This window comes from Lonchura striata, chromosome 8 (assembly GCF_050655825.1).
Source record: "Lonchura striata isolate lonStrDom1 chromosome 8, ASM5065582v1, whole genome shotgun sequence".
NCBI classification, from domain to species: Eukaryota; Metazoa; Chordata; class Aves; order Passeriformes; family Estrildidae; genus Lonchura; species Lonchura striata.
The window spans coordinates 24,851,565-24,870,237 of NC_140710.1; positions in this window are offsets into that span (position 1 = coordinate 24,851,565).

Below are 18,673 nucleotides of genomic sequence, written 5' to 3' on the forward strand. Positions count from 1 at the left end.
CAGCAGAGCAAATCCTTTCCCAAGGACTTGTTTTTGTTTATGTAGAAACTGGAGCACAAATGCTGGGACAGTTTCTCTGTGCACACTTGTTTTGTTCTAAGACTTCTTCACAGGGACTGCCATGGCTCTGTGCAAAAATTAATTTCAAATATTTTAGCCTTCTCTGTGCTCAGGCTATAGTTGTATCACCTCCTGAGAAGCCATCTGACAGTATTCTTCGAGGCTTTTGACATGCACTGAGTGCAAGAGCATCAGCAGCAAAGCATGTTGTAACAAGCAGGAGGAGAGACTAGGAGCTTGTTGCAGAGGAAAAGAAAGAAAAGGGAAAATAAAGGAAACAAAATGATCTGGTTGGAAAAGACCTTGCTGTAAACCTTTCTGATTCATTTCATCCACTTCATGTGTGCAGAGCAGCACTCCAGTGCCAATTTACCCGTCCCAGGGAGGGGATTTGGAGCTGAGCCCAGGGGCAGCATTCTGATTGCCCAGATGCTGGGAAGATGCTCCTGCCATGCTCCACAACCCAAGGAATGACAATATCACTGGTACTGCAGCTCTAGGAGAGGGAAAAGTGCCCAATTCCTTGGGTTCCTGTGCCAACCTTGAGGGTGAATGGAAAATATGCTCACCATAGGTGCCTGAGGACCATATTCCTGGATTTGTTACCTTCTGCAGCAGCCCAGAGCAGCCCCAGCTCTGCTGCCCCTGGGGCTGACGTGATAAGCCAGGTCCTGACCCCTTCTGCTGGCAGCAGGTGGCCATGGGATCAGCAGGAGGCAGGACAAGAGACACTGGAGGTGTTCTCATGGTGGGTTCTCTCCTCTCTGCACGTTTGTTTGTGGAGCAGGGTGTGATGTTTGGTTAAGCCTGAGCCTGACTCCAGCTGTGAAGGCTCTGGCAGATGTGGGAGAGGATGGAGGTCCAGCCCTAGCAGTGTGCTGTGCTTGGGAAAGCACAGGAATTCCATGAGCTTTAGAAGTAATGAAATCTGTTTTTTTTTCCTAGTTTTGTTTTCTAATTATTTTGGCACCTAAAAGCTTTTTTTGCTGTGGCTTCAGCACTAAATGGGGCTCTATTTGTGGATTCTCCTGTGCTAATGAATAAGAAGTGGATGCAAGTGAGAGAATTCCCTCTCCCTTTGGGAGAATCAGATTCAGATACAAACCCAGAGAGAATCATGCATCAGAGAAAAAACAGATTGCCATGATGTCAGAGATTTGGATTTACTTCCTAAATGACTGTTGTAGTATTAGCTGTAATAGAACAACTCAAACATGAACCAATTTGTAAGAGCCTTATGTACTGAAGTGTTCCAACAAGGTCTCTTAAAAAAATCAAATCACAGTTCATTTAACTTTTTAACAGCATCAGATTAGGCTATATGGCAGCAAGTCTATATGAATCCCTTTACTTTAAACATTGTAGGAGAGTCTTGGGTGATGCATCAGTATTCATGCTGAACAGAAAGGTATAATCAAATTTTAAAGTCCTAAGATGATTGTTACTCTGCTTTAAATAAACAGGCACTTTCTAAAATTAAGGAATAGAATCATAGAATGGCTTGGGTTGGAAGGAATGTTGAAGGTTATCTTGGCCCCCTGGCATGGGCAGGGGCATCTTCCACTGGTCCCCAAGGCAGATGTGGATGAGCACATTGTGGTGTGAGGTTTGCCATGGGCTGTGAGTTACTGACATTGCTGAGACAACTTGGTTCAGTGGCCTGAAACCCTTTCTGGATGAGCTATAGAACTTGGCTCATCTTGAGAGGATGCAGGCATGGATAATGGGGATCAGAATTCACTTTCCTTGGCAGAGATGGTCCCTGGAAGTGAAGGGCTGGGGGTGGCTGTGCTGTGGGTGCTGAGAAAGCCCCTAGGGTCTGAAAGCAGTATGTTTAGATCTCACACCATCCATGTCTGGCTTGTTTCCTCCTCTGGCAGAGCCTGACTTCTCCTAACTCCTTCTGAGCACCTACTTTATCCTGTTTGGCTTAAGGCTTAGCCTAGCTACTTTTAGCTAGGCTCTATTTCCAAATGTGCCTCTTGTCTGGGACCAAATGTGGAGTGTCACAAAATAAACCTGGGCACATCCAGTGTGGAGAGCAGCAAAGGTGAGCAGCTGGCAGGTGCTGCTCCCTGGCATCTTGGGGCAGAAATGAGGCCTCCCCAAGACTGGCTGTGTGTGACACTGAGTGTTGAGAGGACCCAGCTCTGAATCAGTGGCCAACAGTGGTCGTGGACCTGGATTTAACTCAGAGCTGCCAGGGAAGGTGGTTCATCATTTTGTGTGCTTGCAGAGAGGTGGGGTCCAAGGATTTATCTCATAATTCCCTTTAAAACATCCTCCAGTGCCTTTAAGGCTTTCCTTATGGGATTGCTGTGCTGTCACTGCTTTCAGCCTGCACAGTGTCCCTGCTCCCAGGAAGAATGGGAATGAAGATTATCCTTGGGTTCTGCTGGAGCTGTTTTCATGGGATTCCAGCAAATTGTAAGGACAGGAGTCAGCATCCCAGTTGTTTTATTTTGCACATTGTGCCAGAATGCCAAGCCTTTATTATAACTTGTTCTCATCTCAAATTATGGTAAAGCCTTTAATTCCATTTAAAGCAACTCCGTGAAGTGTTGCACAAATGGAATCATTCAAGAATATTTTAATTATGCTACATTATGAATGATTTACACTGCTAAAATGGCAAGGATATGCAAATAGAAACAAGTGTCATTTCCAGATGCCATTTGAATGCATTCCTTTAATGTTTTCAAAACAAAGAGATTGCTTTTGCAGAAGATCAGCTCTGTCTGCAGGAATCACTGCTCCTGCAATCCCTTCCACTGACAGAATGCAGCAAGAAAAACTGTTTGCTCACTGCAATTTCCTGCCTTTTTCTTATCTTTCTGATCTCTGGCTAATAGTTTGGAAAGGGTTCTGGGTCATCAAAAAAGAGTTCCTTGTTTGGCAGGCAAATATATGGAGCTATTTTTCAGGGTTGTCATTATTTCTCTGCATGTTGTTGCCTTCATTTTCCATGTCTGTGCATAACAAAAATGCCAATAAAAATTTGAAATGTTTCATTTTAGCTTAAAAAAAATATTACATGAGGTGACATGAATTCACCAAGCCTTTTACTTGGAGTTGGAAGGGATGGGGTTGTTTTGTTTTTTTGTCAGGAAGTGCAAATCCCATAGTTTTGGCCAACTCTGCTCATACCTGGTATTAGGGTAGACCCCATTTCTCACTTTCACTTTGTTTTCCTCTACTCATAGCCCTTTGAAATCCTCATTCCAGTAAGCAGCAAATTAGGAATTTCTCTGGACTGGAATGCTGACTGTGGAGATGCCCTACAGCTTTGCCTGGAATTCTGTAGGCACTGAGCATTAAAGGAAGGAGCTGTGGGATGCATTCTGCTCAGCACAATAATATGTTGGTTTATAGCCTGTTCCAGCTTACATTTAAATCCAGGAGATGTTTCTCTGTGTTTGGACTGAGGCTGAAGGCTGTGCTCCTTCAAGCAGCTCAGAATGAAGGGTGTAATTCAGTCTCATTGTGGCTGGCCATGTGCCCTAGGGTGAGCCTCTTATGGAGTTTAAGATGGGATAGTGCAGAAAGCTGGCTACCAGAGTCTTCAGCTGAGTTCCCCATGTCCTTTGGCCACCTTACACACACCAAATCTCGGGGGCAAGCTGATTTTCTTTCCTCTCCTTGCTCACCAATGCCTGACTAAGTGGGCAGTACAGTCTCTGGAGGGTTTTCTGTCCACTTGTGCCTTGTGGGGTTAATCTGGTGTCATATCACTGGCTAGGTGAAAGAGCACAATAGGTCTGAAAGATGGGATGGGAAGCTAAGGATGATGTGGATTTTTCCTAAGTTCTTGCAGTTCTACATTTAAGATTCTTTTGAAGTTTCAGAGCTGGTGCTGAGTGAGAGTTGCAACCCCCCAGAGCTGCCTAATCCTGGAATCCAGTGCAATATTTATGGAGAATTATTTCTCCACTGATTGCATTGGTCATGCTCTGGTTTTTTGCTTTGGAGGGCTGGAAGTGGGCAGGAAATGCCCTTTGCTGCTGTGATTCAGCCAGGAAAAGCCTTTGCAGTGGAGCTGAGTGTAGGACCAGATGGCACCATGAGTATTTTGAAGGTGTGAAATACTTGTAGAGTTTTTGAACTTTGTAAATGAGGAATATAGGAACCCTGTGATGGCTTTGAGATCCACTGCTGCTAGAGAGGAATTCCCCTTATCACTAGAAACCAGCAGTTGGACATCCTGGTGTATAGAAATCATCTTTGTTATTTGCTCTCAAGCTGTATTACTTTGGTGATTATCTGTCATGCCCTAATGCATTTCCCCATATTTTAACTGTGCTGTAATTATAATTGCTAGGATTAGCCTTTTATATTTATAACAAAGATCAACTTAAAATCCCACTCTGAAATGGGATGAAGCACTTCCATATAATTCTAGCAATCTGGTACAGATCAGCTGCAGAAGAATTGGTTAGGTTAAAATTATTCCCTCCTGTCAAAAAGATGCCAAATACTTGCAGGAAACCTGTAAAGACATTGATTGTGCAGGTGATACTATTTGTGTAAGGGGGTGGAAGCAAGAATCCAAGGTGTAATTTTGCCCCAAGGTTTCTTGACCACTCAGACCTGTCCTATTAAAAACATGCTTATTTTCTGAGGATCTCAGCTGTCCAAAGCAATCTTTCAGGGCCAAAAACTGGGATTTTTCTCCATCTTTTTATGTAATCCATAATTTATACCTTTAGTTACATACCTGTCACCTGCCTAAAACTAGTGCTGTCAGAGCAGCTACAGATGGAATTGTCTTGTCTAGGGTACATTTGGGTTATTATTATTTCACACCAATATTTGTACTCACCAAAACATGCTTTTGCAAGAAAACAATTCTTGCAAAGCCAAGCTGAGATTAGATACCTGGATAAGAAGGATTAATTATAAAGTTAGCATTTAGAATTCCTTGGAGGCTCCAAAATGGGCCCAGACATGAACATTTTCTGGAGATTTTCTCAGAGATTTGAGTCCTTCACTCACCCTTCCCCAGAGCACACAACTCCATCCCAGAAGAAGCAGAAGGAATGATGTCTTTATATTCTCTTGCAGATCCTTATATACAGGTTAGTATTCAAAGGTAGGTTACAAAAGAGTAGAAATCCCATTTTTGAATCAAATCAATGCCAAAATCAAATAAAGAGAGACAGGATTCCATGCAAGGAATAAATGCCTTGTTAAATTAGATACAGGTGTCACTTCCAATAGTCTGGACACACATTGTCAGCAGGTCCAAGATCTGATTTCTAATATATTTCCATTTTCCCCAGATAACCCCAGCTGGAGTGAAGCACCACTCACTGCCCATGCATTCATTTAAAGCACAAATAATGACAGCTCTGGCAGCTCGTTGTTCTCAACTTAATTAAAGCAACCTGCTAAATTCACAGCTGGGAGCCTGGCACCAGTTGTTATGTCACCAGCCCCATTTCACCCAAGCTGCCAAATGCGAGGCTCTTCTGAGAGACCCCATCACTTACATGTCTTTATTAGAACTTTTCATACAGCACTGATACATCTTCAAAACACTGTATTTTTCCCCTACTGAAATCAAACTTGAAAGGCAAGGTTTGATCAAACAAATCATGGTACCTGAGAGGCTCAGTCACTCAGCTCTGCTGTTCCCAGGTGCTGACCAATGTCCTTGGAGTTTCCAGGAGAGGAGCTGGATTACGAGTGACCACAGTGAGATCTGGCCCCAGATTTACATCCCTCTGCAATGATGACCCTTGCAGAAATAGCTTTGGACAGGTAATAGGATTATCAGGAGGGAATTAGAAAATTCTGCTCATTAGTTTGAGCCAATGAAGCTGCAGACTGGAGAGAGGTTTAAAGGATTTGCTACATAAATATAATTGGGCAGGGAGAAAAACAACTGTGCTCCAAGAGCCATCACAGATGGCACCTTGCTATTGCAGAGCCAGGTTTATTAAAAATACTTTAAGTGTATGATGGATTATAGGAATGGTGTTATTGGGTGCAGGAAAGCTGCCCTTACAGTCATAATGGCATTTTCTTTTTTTCTGAGACTCCAGTTTATAAAAAGGATAAAAGCATTTACAGAAATTCTGCTAATATTTAAATAAATAACACAGTCACACCCAGTTACTCATTAAGCATCGACAGGACACAAATGAAAAAAGGCTGAGGGAGAATTTTATTCTATGGAAGACTACGAATGTCTTATGTGGCATTAAGGAACATTAAATTCTACGCAGTTTTAAATGGAAGGCTTGCATTTAAATACTCACATCTGTGACTGTGACATGCTGTTGGATGCTCTGCAATCAAGAATATCACAGAACCACAGAATGGTTTGGGTTGGAAGGGATCTTATAGCCCATGCAGTGCCACCCCCTTCCATGGGCAGGGACACCTTCCAGGTTGCTCCTGACGCTATCTCAGGTGGCTCCAAGCCCCATCCTTGGACACTTCCAGGGATCCAGGGGCAGCCACAGCTCCTCTGAGCACCCTGTGCCAGGGCCTCACCACCCTTACAGGGAAAAATTTCTTTCTAACATTTAATCTAAATCGCTCATCCTTTAGGTTAAAGACATTCCTCATGTCCTATCACCCCCTGTCTAACTAAAATCAGCAAACTTGAGCCAGTTAAAAAAATTATATAGACAACATCCTTCACAGGTGCAATCTTGAGGGTTATTGCTCCATGTGAGTATTGAGTAAGAGTTGCAGGGTACCCAGAGCTTTTGGAATTGTGTCTCCGGAGGGGTTGCTGGAGTGGCTGGCTGCTGGCTCAGGTTATCCAAAGCTTTTGTTCCTGATAACACTGAAAGCTCTCCAGAGGCCTGAGTATTTGCTAAGACCAGCCTTCATTAAGCCTCATCTTCCTTATGTCAGAAAGCCTGGGACAAGGAAAGCCCCTCCTTCTCCCAGTGGGGGAGGATCAGGTTAGGGGACATTTTCACAATTGGATGTTACCAGGATTGTTATCAGCCTTTGTCCTTGGAGTTTCTCAAACCCAGCTGGGGATTCCTGGGCAGCATGGTCTAGCTGGGCCCTGCTTGAGCAGGGGCTTGGACTGGAGCCCCAGCTTTAAAAAAAAAAACATAGTTCCAAGAAAACTTAAATGGCAACAGATTCTTTTAAAATGAGACATTCCAGTTCAGTGACATTTTTTCCCCCAACTTCCAGCATTTATGTAGAGTTTTATGTACAGTTGTTCTTTGCTTGTTTGCCTGGCTTTGTTCCCTGTTTGGCCTAGTGGAAGGTGTCCCTGTCCAAGGCAGGGAGTTGGAATGAGATGAGCTTTAAGGTCCCTTCCAACCCAATCCACTCTGGGACTTCAGTGTCTCTCTTTGCTAAGAGTTATTTCCTACCTGACATGCACGAGCTGCCAGAGATTCCAGCTTCTTCATTCCTTTCACTTCCTTATGGACTAGCTAAATGTCTTTTATGAGATAGTTGTTAATTTTTAATGGAAGATCCCATTAAATTGAGAAGCTCACTTAGCTCGCTTCCAAAGGGCAAACCAAGAAATTTCATTCCCTGTGAAAACATATAAAATATAAAAATCCATAGCATTGTGTAGGCAGAATTAATTCAGCAGTGACTAGCTGATGGAGCTTTTCCAGAGCCTCACAGGGAGACATAGACAGGGGAAAGGGGCCAGGCAGGGAATGCCAAAATATAAACGTGTCAGCTTCCAGTTCTTTGGAGATTTAAGCTGGCATTCCATTGGAGACTGCTTTGTATTTGAGCAGGATATTGAATACCATTTTTTCCAGATGTTGAACCTTCTACTTTTTGCTGTTTTGTCTAATTTTGCAATTTCAGACTGTGAGATGTTCTCTTATTCTGGTGCAAGGCCTGGATATGATTTAACTCCACCAGCCTCTAGGTTCTCACTGCTGCAGGTCACAGACACATAAAAAAAAAACATTAAAAACATTCCTGTGGAGGAAACCTTTTAAACTAGTATCTCCAAAAAATCTTTGTCAGGCCTAAAAAGAACATTTTGAAACAATTTAGTCTTCTCCAACTGGTAAGCTTTATTAAATTTTTAGGATTTTCCTGTTTTTCTCTCTCTTTTTTTAAAAAAATTATTATTATATATTTTTCCTTCCTCCTTGGTTCTGGTGAAATACCTCTTCTACAGCTTTAGGTTAAAAGCCTTAATGCTCTTAATGTTTTAAATTTAGATTACATTTTCACTGCTAGTGACTGCACTGTACATGCTACAATTTCAGACAAAATAGCTGTCCAAAAAATTGATTACTGGTGTTATTTTGTGATAGTTTTATATCTAATGATGAAGAATTTGCACTTGCAAGAATATCTACAAAATTACAGTTGTTCATCACTGGCTCAAAAAGCCCCTTTGTTGCAAAAAGATGGATTAAATCTTGACATGGAAACTGATCCTAAACCAATTAGGAAAACTCCATTTGTATGCATCCTTGTCATTAAGTTAAGGAAGATTAAAATGCAGAGCAGGAAGAGGTGCAATGTGTTTTCCATGCCCAATTTGTCACAGAGCTGCAGCATCCTGCCCTGTTGCAAGTCTGAGGCAAAACAAGGCTTAAAATTGTGGCCCATTTAGTTACTTTTACAGTGAAGGGGTCAGAGCAGCCTCCTGCTGTCAGGGAGAGACCGGTCCCACCTTCCCACTGCCCAGCCATCCACTGCCCTTCTGTATTTTTGCAGTTTGTGTCCTAATTGTTGTGTTGGTTTTGCTCCCGCTGTGGCCCAGTCTCCATCACCCAGGACGATGGCTCCGTGCCTGCTGGAACAGTGACCTTCCTGCCTTTGAAGAGGGGTGAGGAGAAGCCATATTCCCAACTGGCCATGCTCTGGCATGGGAATCCTGCTCCTCCATCCTGGCTGCCCAGGTTGGGAGTCAGAGGGGCTCAGGCACTGGAAGGTTCCTTTAGGGAGTCATTCCCTTGATTTTAAGAGTGCTCTGTACATTGAGTTGAGTCTGTTTGCCACCAAAATCTTTTCCATCAAGGGTCAACGCAAAACCGCTGAAAGCGTTTGGGGAGGGGTGTGACTGCTTCTGGAGCCCATCATGACATCCAGAATGGGGGATCCATATCCTACTTCAGTATAATGACTTTGTCTTCCAGACAGCTTCACCAAGCTTTTGATTTTCCTTTTTTTCTCGAACATTTGGCCTTTCTTGAATCCTTTATTTTGCACCATTCTATGTTGCCCATAGAGGTCGGTGTTTGCCTGGGAAAGCAGAGCCGGGTGCCTGGAGCGCCACTGTCTCTCTCCTTACATCCTCTTTGCTTCAGAGGTGCTTCCCCCACCTCCCTGCGATAAAAACGTTACATTCATCTCTTCTGAGCTTCTAAAGACGTCCCTGACAAGGAAGGTGCTGGTGTTTATATTGGTACAGCATTAAGCTTTGCTACCTTTAACAGATTTTAGAAGATCAAACATGGTATTTAAAAAAAACTCCCAAGAATTTGACATTTTGTAAAATATTTGCACATCTTAAAGAGGAGCGTAGGATAATTCAGAGGGATCACTGTGTCTGTAGTTATCATCTTACATATATTTTATGCAGTCATTTGCTAGCTGAGCACATGAAACCTTTTCAGTGATGTGCTTGTGGAACAAAATGCTCCCTCTTTATCCTGACACTTGCTCCCCATGATTTGTCAGGGGTAGTAACAACATGAGAGCAATTACACCAACTGTCTGCCAGAGATTATGGAAGATATTTGGGGAAATAAAGTCTGTGGAGTGGTTTTGAGTGAGCAAAGTATAAAAGCCATCACTCAACAACCAGGTTGTGTTTTGTAAGGAATTGTCTCCTCAAATGTTCTTTACATGAACCACAGGTAATGTTCCTAAGCATATTAAAATATGATACTTTAAATTGATTTCTGTGTGCTTTCACATGGAAAGTGAGGTGAGAATTAATAGTATTTTAATTAGTAGTTCTGTGTGTTCCTGTAATTGCATTGGCCTAATTCCTCTTTGAAGAGTGACAGTTATTCTAAAAAAATCAAACCAATTGATTTAATTGGATAGCTCTTGGGACTCCATTCATTGGGAAGTTTCTATGGAGGGTAGGTTATCAATGAAACTATTGTGGAAAGTGTGGTGCATCCAGTGCTTTGGGAAAGGCATTTGTGGAAATCTTCAGCTAAAAGTGGTTATACATTATTAGTAATATTATTTTTCCTTCCTTAAGGTGTTGTCTCCTCCTAAAGCATCTTGGCAGTGGCTGAGGGATTCTGACTGTTGAAATCCTGTTAGCACCCAGGTGTGCTCCCCCTAACTTTTTATTAAATTAACTTCCCAATCCTAGTTTTTTTTTTTTTTTTTTTTTTTTTTTTTTTTTTTTAATAAGTGCATAGGACAGCATGATGTATGGCTTTCTCAATTTACATGTAGGCAAATGAAGATCACTCTCTTTCAGATTTTCTTTGGAATCTGAAGCTGGAAGAAGCCACTGTTACCTAAGGCACTGAAATGTTCTCCTTACACCTGAGTTTCTGCTGGCTTGGTATGTTTAGGCAGCAAATTTTTTCACCAGTACAATGGGTAAAGGGTGAGGCTGGGAGCTGTTCAATGATGCAGTTTCTATACTGATTTGTTGCCACGTAATGAGACTTTTGTGCTTCTTTCACTACTGCTATAGCCTCTGCTTACTAACATTAACGGCATCTTGGAGCAAGATGAAGCAATTCTCCCTTTGTCTTCTCCTAGGGGTTTGCCATGTATGTGTTGCCACACCACCTTCATTTTGCCACTCCTCAATATGATCATAGAGTTCTTCATGTTGGAAGAGACCTTAAAACTCATCCAGTGCCAAGCCCTGCCATGGGCAGGGACACCTTCCACTAGCCCAGGGTGTTCCAAGCCCTGTCCAGCCTGGCCTTGGACATGTCCAGAGATCCAGGGACAGCCACAGCTTCTCTGTCTCAGGGCCTCCCCACCTTTGTATTGAAGAATTTCCTCCTAAAATATAATCTAAATTTCTCCTTTCATCCCAAATCTGTTACTCCTTGTTCTGTCACTACAGACCATAGAAAAACCTCTCTCCATCTTTCTTCTAAGCCCCGTTTTGGCACTGAAAGGCTGTAGTAAGTTATCTCCAAAGCATTTTCTTCTCCAGGCTGAACAACCCCAACTCTCTCAACTGTTCTTAATAGGGGAGGTGCTCCAGCCCCCTGACCCAATTGTTGTGGTTCCTCTGGATCAGCTGTAACAGATCCATGTCTCCTGTGCTGGCCCCCAGGGCTGGAGCAGCTCTGCAGGTGGAGTCTCACCTGAATGGGGCAGAGGGACAGAATCCCCCCATTTTCTGCTGCCCACACTCTGGGAATGCAGTCTGGGATACCATTGTCTTTCTGTGTGCCAGCACTCATGGCCAGGGATGTCCCATTTGCCACCAATATCCCCAAATCCTGGGCATTGCTGAACTTCACAATTTGGTATCATGCAGACAGTGTCATCTAGGATGTCAACAATGTGGCACCTCACTTCCATGGGTGAAGTGTAAAGGATGAATTGCAGAAATCTGTTTGAACATGTGTAACAAAATGAAGGTATTTTAACAGAGAAAAACATCAGGTTCAAAACTGAACAGGGTAAATTGGTCCATTAGTCACCCCATTATTCAAAAGCTTTGATAGTCAGCTTTCATGTGTTTGTTTTCCTTCCCAGGATTAACCAGAGCTCCACACATTGTTCAGTTAAAAGCATTGGAAGTTTTCCCCTAACAGGGTCCAGATAATCTCCTGTAGATATTAATTTGTCACACAGACCTCTGTCAGGACACTCTGCAGTAGGTGGGTGTCTGCATCCAGGATGTCACTGTTCCTGGTACAAAGAGCTGAACCTGCTGTTTCCTAGAGCCAGGCCACTCAGCTCCCCCTGCTTTGAATGATGATTCCAAGAATCAGAGCACACATGGGTGATGTGGTGGAGAGCCTCTCGGTGTGTGGTAAGTCACCTGTGCATTGTTCTGGAATCACAGAATAGCCTGAGTGGGAAGGGACCCACAGGGATCATGGACTTCAACCCCTGGCCATGTACAGACACCCCAAGAGTCCCACCCTGTGCATCCCTGAGAGTGTTGTCCAAATGTTCCTGGAGCTCTGGCAGGCTCTGTCACTGAGAGCCCAGCAAGTGGCTGGTTCTCTCTCCTATTTGCCTGTTTTGAAGCAAACCCAAACAAACCATTTCTAACAGCAGAGAAGTGCAGGCCTTGCTGAACTCCTTAAGCTCCTTCTCAGATTTCCCTCCAGTGTTCAGCTGCTCCTCTGAAGTTTATTTAAAGTTGAAAGCCATGGACAGCAGTGAAGCTCTAACTGCCTGTGCTAATATGGTGTTTGTGCAGTTTATCAAGGGCATCGTTTTGGCAGCTCTTGGGAGAATCCACCATGTCAGGCTGCTTGTGCCACTTCTCTGCGTGCAGGGTCTGGTGGGAGGGCTGTATGAGGGCTGTGGTTACAAAACAGAGAGAAAAATTATTATAAAACTAGGGAGTGGACAAAAAAAAACCACGGGCAGAACTTCCCAGGGCAGACACGCAAGGGAGAGGGACAGTTATTCATAGGTCCTGATATAACACTGCACGTCACAAAGTGATGCAGGGCCAAGCCTGATGAATTTGGAGCAAATGGGGAAATAAGGCAGCAATACACGCAGGTATTTAATCAGCACATAATCACAGAGAGGTCTTTGGAAGGAGCCCTCTGTTGATCATCAGGCACAGTCCCTTGCGTCATGGAAGAGTTTAACTGTGCTGAGTGGCCCCTCCAGCCAGGGAGGTTCAGGGGTCATTATGGCCAGTAAAGAGGTTTCTTGGCAGCTCCTGCACTGTCCAGTTCTTACAAAAAAAAAAAAAAAAAAAAAAAAGGACTGCAGCGTAGTGTTGTTGGACTCTGGGAAGTGACAGTAAAAAATGGGATCGCTTGGGCTCCATGGTAACAGCTTCCCAGGAACTTCCAACCCAGTGTTTTCAGTGGAGAAGTAAACTTGTAATTTTGCCTTCTGAGCCGGAGTCATGGAACATGTTCCCTGGGAGCTAAAATTCGGGGCTTTTTCTGTCTCAGTTTTTGCTAAAGAATTTGGGTCTCAGATGCATGTGCTGATTTATGTTGTCCTATACATAGAACAATCTAAACTATAGATATATAATATATACGTGTCACCTCTGTATGTTGGTGTTCCACATACATTTAGACCTGTCAGAGTGTGATTTTTTGACTTGCTTCTGCTTGCTTGGAGGAAGTGAAAAATTGCAGTAGTTTAATTAATTGAAAATTACTTTTCCTATCAAGAATTGCCCTTTTAGTGCAGTGACTTATCAGAACAGACTCTATTTTATCTATGTGTGATCCTAAATAAAGTTTGTAAAGAATTTTTGAGAGTTTAGGTCTTTTGTGAACTCTTTGCCATGTGTATTTGAGATTCAAATTTCTTTTTCATTAATGTGATTTAGTAAAAATCTTGAGTGGGATGATGTGCTAACTCTGCTTTTTAAGGGACAAGGACAGATCCTGAGGTTCCATGTTATAAACTTTAGCTTGAAGTGTTTCCTTCATTTATGATCTGTTGTCCCTTCTTGTAGCTTTTACCTTTCACAAGGCTCTCGAGTCTTCTCTACCAGTCCTTTTCATGGATATTCCTATTTTCATAGTCTTTAGCGCTCTTTCAAGTCTTTGCCTTTCCTCAGGTACCACTACAATAATGGGCTAATTGCTTCCTTTGGCTCATTGGCATGTCAGATTCCCAAACTCATAAAGGTAGGAACAGACTATAAATAGGCCCTTGGCCTTTTCTTCTGTCCTTGGGCATTTCTGTTGCCTCATCTGACTTTTCAAAAGTGTTGCTTTGTTGAACCTGCCAGTCACTACCTGAGGGGGAAGATTCCTGCCTTGTCTTGGCACAATGTTAATGGCACCACACACAACAGCTCTGTAATCTGGTAGATCCCAGATTTTAAGGGAAAGAGATTGTTTTCTCTGTTTCCTGGGGCTTTTACTAGCTCTGTTACTTAAACTAATGTATTTCTTAAATCATACTTGTGCTGGCTCCCATTCTTGCCTGAATGTGTTAACATGTCTGTGCTGAAGGCTCTTTCCTTTTTCCATAAGCCTCCAAGGGTTTGGATCTTTCTTTTACCAGCACTGCAGCCTAATCAAAATCATGCCTCAAAATCTTGCAGTTCTAAAAATTTCTGTAAAAGAACTCATAAGCAGCTACTTTATTTACACTGGCTGTGGAAATCCATGGCAGTTAGATTTTAGATGTCAGAGTTAATGTTTGTGAACATCTCTCACAAGTTTTATTTCCTGAGCAATGGGAATGCTGGGAGTGGCATATTCCTCTGCTCAGAAATGTGCAGCTGCAGAATATATCAAAATACGGGATTTAGATGAATGTTTAAAGGCTGACTCCGAGGAAAGAGGATGATCTGAAGGTAATTTCTGAACAAAGAATCTTTTGCAGATTATTACAAATGTACCTGTCAATATCTAACAGAGGCCCTTTTAACTCAGCACATGAAGAGGTTGTAGAAATGCACATAAGAATCAGTCTTGGCACTATTTCTTCGTTTACCACCTGCATCATAAACCATCCAGGGAAATGCTGACAATTATTGCTTGGGCCTTATTATGTTGTCAGTAATGATTGCCTGGCTAATCACTGTGAGTATTTAAACCTCAACCTTTTCCACATAAGATGATCACTATCCAACAGAAGGTAGAGGTCTGCAGGGCTTTAGTTTTCATATGCACTTACATATTTTTCCTTATCTTTCTGTGGATCTGACATTGCCTGGTTGGATGAGCTCACCGAATCTTTTGCCCAAAGAGTTTAATATAAAGATAGAAAGGCAGAAGGACATCCATGGTCAAGACTCTCATTTAGCTTGGACTAGAACCTTCCAGTGTGATGGTGTTGTTTCTTCTGGCAATCTTTCATCTGACACAACTCACTCAAGAAAACTTAGAGCCCTGCCCACCTTGAGATTTAGATATTAACAGGAGTGGCCTTTTGAAACTCCTGTGCTGTGTGTGATCCTGCATCTGTTCCATGTTGTTTATAAGTCAGGAGCCTGAAGCCTATGACATGAGCAATAGGAATTTGCTTGTAAACCAGCATCTGGTCAGGACATACCAGAGGATATAGGATGTGTGTGTAATATTGTGGCTGGGTGCCCACTGAAGCCCCCTGGTCCCGCCACCTAACACCCTTAGCCTCCTCTGAGAAATCCCAGGCCCTGTAAGCCAGGGGGAGAATGAAAAATTCACCATCATCAGCTGTCGGTTGAGAGAGGAACGTGCTCGATGCATCACATCCCCATCTCTCATTGTCAGCAGTGATTCATGAAGTGCAGCTGAACTCCAGGGTGTCCTGAATAAAATAAATCCATCCAGGGAAGTCCCACCAGGACATGCACGTGGATCTTTGTGTGTGAGGAAGAAGCTGAGTATGAGGGTGGGGAGGCCCTGGCACAGGGTGCCCAGAGAAGCTGTGGCTGTCCATGCATCACTGGGTTGGATGGGTCTTGGAGTAACCTGGGATAGTGGAAGCTGTCCCTGCCAGTGGAAGTAGTTGAAACAATATCAGCTCTGTGGTGCCTTCCAACCCAAACCATTCTGGGATTCCATATAAAACATTGCATAGCTGTGCTGAGGTGCTCTCAGTGGAGAAATCTATGGAGGGGTATGTGGGGTTAATGTCACACCTTTCCTCTATTGCCCTTGTAACAGGAACAAGACAAAAGAGGCAAGTGAAATTTCAGCTGTTTTCATAGTTAAAAAGGATTTCTAAGGGCCTGCACAGCAGTGTCAGCACCACCTTGGACTGGGTGTGCTGGGCCAGCAAATGATTCCCTGGAGGACCTGCAGAGAGAGAGAAAACTGTGTGTGTAAACGTTTGGTTTTTATGGCACAGAGTTCATTTTTATCTCAAAACAAATACCACTGAATTGTTCTGCAAAGATGTAGCCCTTTACAAGTTGTGGAACTTCTAAGTAGCAATGACAAGGCAGGTGATGAGGGAGCTGTGTGGATGATGCAAGTACCTGAAAGGGGGATGAGGGAAGTGAAGGCTTAAAGTGAAAAAAATGTAGCTTGCTCTTACCAGGTGTAATAATCATAGTTTTACAAGCAATTGAAAATAAACACTTCAAAAATACAACATCTTTTTCCTCTTTTCCCTCCTTGGCAACAGGTGGAGAGTGACTCTGCAAGAAGCACTTGCTGCTCACATGCTTTCAGCAGCCCCTGGAGTCATGGATAACTGGCTTAAATTCCAGCAGACTGCTGGAATTTATGCTCCATGGCTGAGCAGACACATCTGGCCTGGGCTTAGGGGACCACAAAGGTGACTTAAAGCTTCCTTAACATTGTAACCCCTCTCCAAGTTGAATACATCCCACAGCTGTTACTGAAGGTTGTGGTCGTTATCTTCTATATTTTTCTGCCTTTAGGGTTTATTGTGTAGTTTCATAAACTGAAATACGTGAAACAGGAGTTGTTGGAAGGAGACATTTTCTCATTTTTGCTGACTTCCCCCCAGTCTCTCTCTGGTAAGGTTTGAGAATCTTTTCCATTACTAGATAAGGCTCTATCTAGTAATAGAAAAACCTCATTCCCATGTTCCAGTGGTTTAAGTGTTGACCCCTTCCAGACATGTATTTTGGCTTCTCTCTGCTGCAGCAAGAAAACAAGAGGATGAAGGAGGTAGGACTGGCTGTCTCCTCCTGCTTTGGAGTTCTTTGTGTATACATTTGAATATTCCAGTGGGTTGCTCCAATGTAAATATTTGAAGAAAAACAACAGAAATCCCCAGTTGAAGTGGAGAGCAGCTCCAGAGCCACTTCAGAGAACATCTGTATCAGGACAGTTCTCGACTGCGAAGGAGGAGGGTAGAGCATGTTACCAAAAGATGGGAGATAATTGCTAGGCAAAGCCAAACCCAGCCTGGCACCCCTACCCTGGTCTCCAGACAGCAGAAAAACAGGCTTGCTATCAGACTGGAGGGGGCTGGGAGGAAAACCAGCAGACCTTCCTCCTTCCTCCCTGCTCCTCAAAACACCAGAGTGGTTTTCCCACTGTCCTGAGCCCCGCAGCTGTGCACAGGTGTGGGGAGTCCCTTGGAGCACAGCACGGGGTGGGAATGGGGCCCATGCAGGGCAGGAGCACCATGGGCTCAGCAGCATCTCCCCAGGATTAAGTGTCTGAACGATTGAAAACCCTGTGGGGAAGAGCTGCTTTCCAAAGCTGCTTCCCAAAGAAAAGTTAGAAACAGTCCTGTAATCCCTGTACACAAACATTGGAGCAGATATTACCAATGAATAAAGGATGGTCACACAACCTTTTTTTTTTTTAATGCTCTAGGAGGTCTTTTCTAAATATAAGAATTCTACAATTTAATACTTACAGCCAAAGAAACTTTTTGCTTTCCTAACTCGAGAGGCCTCAGCACAGGGGTTTAGGAATCCAGTGCAAGGAAAAATGGATATTTCTGGTTTTGTTTTTCTTCTCATTGACCTGCTATGACTTCAGTCTCTGAAATAAAAGAAGCACTTGTGCTCTGAAACCACCTTTTGTTTTTGTTTTCTTTTTGAAGAAAAAGTACTTTACTCTCTGAGGTTACCTGAGTGTAGATAAAATTATCTTCAGAAAATTTACTGAGCCGTCCAAGCTATGGAGCTCTCTAGCATGCTAGATGGATTCTTCAAGTCATGTTATGTATATAAAATTTTTAAAAATAAGGAGATTTAACTCTCTTTTCTTTCCCTTTTCTATTAAGCCAATTGTGAACTTATGAATCAGAAAAAACACCTATATTTTCTGCTGGAACCTCCTGATCTGATCCACTGCGATGATTTGGCACAGCCTGGATTGTGGTAGCAGGGGGGCCCACAGGGGAAGCTTCTGTGAGAAGCTGCTAGAAGCTTCCACTATGTCCAACAGAGAGCCAATCTCTGATGGCTCTGGAGATGCACGTGCTGCTGACCCAGTTAGAGAGGTTGATAATGCCTCTGTGATGACATGTTTAAGAAGAAAATCAAAACTGCACACGCACAATTTGTTTTTCCAGGGCTGGCGAAGCGCTGCTGCTGGGGACCAACCCTGGTGTGGTGCGTGGCAATGCGCTGTGGCTGCCCCGCCATCCTTTGGGCAGCCCCCAGGAGCCCTGCCTGCCTGGCCGCCCCGCCAGCCGTGCTGCCGGCAGAAGGGCAGCAGGGCTGGCAGCTTCTCCTGCCGGCGCCCCGCACGAACAGAGGCCTCAAACAGCACCAGCGCCACGGCGGCCGCTGCCCCTGCAATGGCAGTGGGGACACGTGGTCGGCACTGAAAACACGGCAGGCATCTCCCCAAAGTGGAACCTAGACAAGATCGACCCCTCGGCACTGCGGGATCTCACAAGAATCTTTGAATCAGTGGAACTTGTTGGCAATGGTACCTACAAGCAGCAGTTTTTGTTCTACTCAGAGAAGAGGAAGAAATGAGGATGTGTGAGGGAAAACAACATGGTGACACCAATGTCGGAGGAAAAGAAAGAGGGGAGAAGGTGCTCCAAGTGTCAGAGCTGAGATCCCTCAGCAGGCCATGGTGAGGACTATTGTAGGCACACAGTGTGTGGTAATTGGGAGTGGGGC